General features: G+C 36.9%; 1 pseudogene; it reads left to right on the top strand.

Moving 5' to 3' along the window:
- The first annotated feature begins 1,896 nt into the window (after positions 1-1,896).
- Positions 1,897-3,324, top strand: LOC103600064 (annotated as a pseudogene).
- The last annotated feature ends 772 nt before the right edge of the window (positions 3,325-4,096 follow it).

Below are 4,096 nucleotides of genomic sequence, written 5' to 3'. Positions count from 1 at the left end.
TCCATAAAAAGAACTGGGAAGTGTTTACAATTTTTCAGTACTCTAGAAAAGTTTGATGTTAGATTGGTATTATTTCCTTTAAAATCTTCTTAACAAGTTCTGCTCTGAACTGCATTATTTGGTCCATTTACATTTAATAATGAGATTACTGATATATTTGGATTTATATCTGTCATCTTGCTATCTGTCTTCTATTTGTCCCAAGTGTTCTTTTATCCTTTTTTCTCCTTTCTTGCCTTCTTTTGGATTAATCAAACGTTTTTCTTTTTGTTGTTGTTGTTGTTGTTTTCTTGTTTTTTGTTTTTTGGGGTTTTTTTGGTGGCTGGCCAGTACCAGGATCCAAACCCTTGACTTTGGTGTTACAAAACCACACTAACCAACTGAGCTAACCAGCCAGCCTCAAATATTTTTCTTCATTCCCTTTTAGCCATGTAATAGCTTGCTGTTAAACTTTTTTAAAAAATATGTTTTAGTACCCTAGAGATTACAACATGCCTCCTTGATTTATTACAGTCTACCTTATATTAGAACTTTTACCTCTGCCTGGACAATGCAAAAACTTTAAAACATGTTAACTGCGTTTAGTGTTCCCTTGTGTTGCTGCTGTAACAAATTACCACAAATACAAATGTAGTACCTTATAATTCTAGAGGTCCGTAGTCCAAAATGGACTGGGCGAACTAAGATGAAGGGAGCAAAGTCTACCTTAACACAGTGATCAATATTAGCATCACTAATAGTGGAACAAGAAGGCATTATGTGCCTCCTATGCACCACCTGTGAAGTAGTCGCACCAAAAATCTTTAACCTGTATCTAATCAAGCCTTTAGAGGTACCTTTCAACTACAGAAAATGACAGACTAAAGGATTTCATCTTGCAGTCAAGGGAAAAGTAAAAAATTAAGGTATTGGCAAGACTGTGTCCCTTTCTGGAGGCTCTAGTGGAGAATCTATCACTTTGATTTTTCCAGCTTCTAGAGGCTGCTGGCATTCCTTGAATTGTGGCCTCAGTCACATCACTCTGATCTCTGATTCTGTCCTCAAATCTCCTTCTCTGACTCTCCTGCAGCTGTCTTTTACTTATAAGGACATTTGTGATTACATTGGGCTCACCCAGATAACCGAGGATAATGCCTCCATCTCAAGATCCTTAAATTAACCACATCTTCAATGTCCCACTTGCATGTAGGGTATTCACAGGTTCCAGGATTAGGACGTGGACATCTTTGTTTTGTTTTTTGTTGTTGTTGTTGGCTGGCCAGTATGAGATGTGGACATCTTTGGAAGGGCACTATTCCGTGTATACATTCCCTCCTACATTTTGTGTTAGTGCCACCACATATTTTAATTAGACATGTTTACAAATGCTTCAGAAAGGAAAGCTCTACCTCACCAAAAAATGCCAATTAATAAGTGAAGAAAGAATAATGAAATTAGAAAATCACCATTCGGCAAGCATCACAGTAATAACTGTTTGAGGAGAAACCTCATTAATGAATGTTAAAACTAATAAAAAAAGTTTCATAAGAGGACATTTATATAATCTTAAAGTACCACCCCACAAAATACTTACTAATTACTAATAAATAAGTACAAAATACTAATTAATTAACTTTACAGTAAAAAAAAAACTTTTAAGCAAATAATACACATTATCATCACAATTAATGAGACAAATTGACATTCCATGCTAACTATATTCAAAAGAAAGCTGAAAGGCTATATTAATATATAAGTAGATTTCAGAGCAAAGAATATAAGCAGGGATAAAGACAGGTATTTCATTTCATTTCATTTCATTTTTTTTTCCCCCCAGAATAGACAAAACTCTGGTGACAGTGAGTGACACAAATAAACCCCTAGATTCCTTGGCTCCCACCAGCACTAAGGGTCACAATGTTGTACCTGGAGGACTATCGGGAAATGACTGAGCAGCTTCTGATGAACCTGCAAGACTGCTTCACATAGATGCGCAAGATGGATCTGTAGGTGCAGACTGCAATGGATCAACTAGAACAAAGAGTCAATGATTTCTTTATGCATACAAAGAAAATAAACCTGGCTGGAGAGAAGAACAAATAGCATCCATCAAAAAAGACTACTGCTATAAAGCTTTGGAAGACACAGATGAGAAGGTACAGTTGGCAAAACATATATATGACTTGATAGATCAACACTTGAGAAAGCTGAATCAGGAACTAGTGAAATTTTAAATGGAGCTGGAAAGTGATAATGCTGGAACTAAAGAAATATTAAAGAAGCAATCTTTAGAATTAGATACCTTCACAGCTAGTAAACAATCACCATGCCTCATTCACATATACCAGTGGAAAAAAGGAAATATAATCTAACTTCTCACCATATAACAGACTATATTCTGAAGAAAAATTTAAATCTGAAACTCTTCTATCTACCCTTATATCAGATGCCTCTAAGGACAATACGCTAGGTTGTTGAAATAACAATTCTACAGCCTCTTCCAACAATGCTTACAATGTGAATTCTTCCAAACCTCTGACATCCCGTAACATTGGCTCATTATCTTTAGGAACTGGTACAGGGGCAGTTACCATGGCAGCAGCTCAAGCAGTTCAAGCTACAGCTCAGATGAAAGAGGGATGAAGAACATCAAGTTCAAAAGTCAGTTATGAAGCATTTAAGAATAATGACTTTCACCTTGAAAAAGAATTTTCAGTGGTCAGGGAAACAGCTGGCTATTCACCATCTTCAGCATTCACAAGAATACTAGCTAAGAATAAAAGTTCATGGGGCCGGCCCGTGGCTCACTCGGGAGAGTGCGGTGCTGATAGCACCAAGGCCGCGGGTTCGGATCCCATATAGGGATGGCCGGTTCGCTCACTGGCTGAGCGTGGTGCTGACAACACCAAATCAAGGGTTAAGATCCCCTTACCGGTCATCTTTTAAAAAAAAAAAGAATAAAAGTTCATCAGTAGTCAACTCACAGAGTGGTCAAAAAAGCAAAAACAACAGTCTTTAAGCCAGCAGTCATCACCTTCCTCCTCTTCTTCTTCCTTATTGTGTTCTTCATCATCAACTGTTGTACAAGAAATCTCTCAACGAACAATAGTATTGCCAGAATCTGATGCAAACAGTCAGGTTGATTGGACTTATGACCCAAATGAACCTTGGTATTGCATTTGTAATCAGGTATATTATGGTGAGATGGTGGGATGTGATAACCAAGACTGCCCTATAAAATGGTTCCATTATAGAAGTGTTGGGTTGACAGAAGCACCAAAAGGAAAATGGTACTGTCCATAATGCACTGCTGCAATGAAGAGAAGAGGCAGTAGACACAAATAAAGGTGGTCATTTCATTTGAGGAAGAAAAAAGACTTCACTCATATAGGACTTTAAAAAGAAGAAAAGAGAAAGAAGAAAAAATGTGTTTCCAGGCAACCCCTTAACGGATTTACATAAATAATCCTATAAGATCTTGAATTTTATGGGATGTGTTTTAATAACATAAGTAAATTATGTATGCATTCCTGGTGTGCTATGAATATTATTCCAGTTAGCCTTAGATTATTTCAGTGGCCAACATATGTAGACATTTGTACTTCTCAACCATTTTCTCAAAGTAGTGGGCATTCTATAATTTAGACTTCAAAGGATTCCAACAATGAAGATTTTAAGAAAGTATTTTATATTCACAGGTATATTCTGCTGCATGTACTATACTACAGTATAATGTACTGTACTCCAGTATAAATGGTTACCAAAAAAAAAGTCAGTGCAGGGTTCAGATCCCCATACCACATAGCCACCCCACTCCCCCCAAAAAAAGTCAGTGTTTCTAAAAAGAATTTAAGACAATGATTTTTTTTTCCAGTTCTTCATGCTTAACTTTATTTTTTTTTATTTTTATTTTTTTTGTCAATATACACTGTATATGATTATTATGGCCCGTCACCGACACCTCCCTCCCTCCTCCCTCTCTCCCCTCCCCCCCAAGAATGTCCTTTCCGTTTGCTTGGTGGGAGCTAAAAAAAAAAAAAAAAGAAAGAAAAACAAACAAACTAATTCACCCACATACACACACACACACACACACACACACACACACACACACACA

This window comes from Galeopterus variegatus, unplaced genomic scaffold, assembly GCF_000696425.1.
Source record: "Galeopterus variegatus unplaced genomic scaffold, G_variegatus-3.0.2 Scaffold3212, whole genome shotgun sequence".
Taxonomy (NCBI): domain Eukaryota; kingdom Metazoa; phylum Chordata; class Mammalia; order Dermoptera; family Cynocephalidae; genus Galeopterus; species Galeopterus variegatus.
The sequence above is the reverse complement of the archived record's forward strand: the minus strand, read 5'-3'. Positions and strand labels throughout refer to the sequence as shown.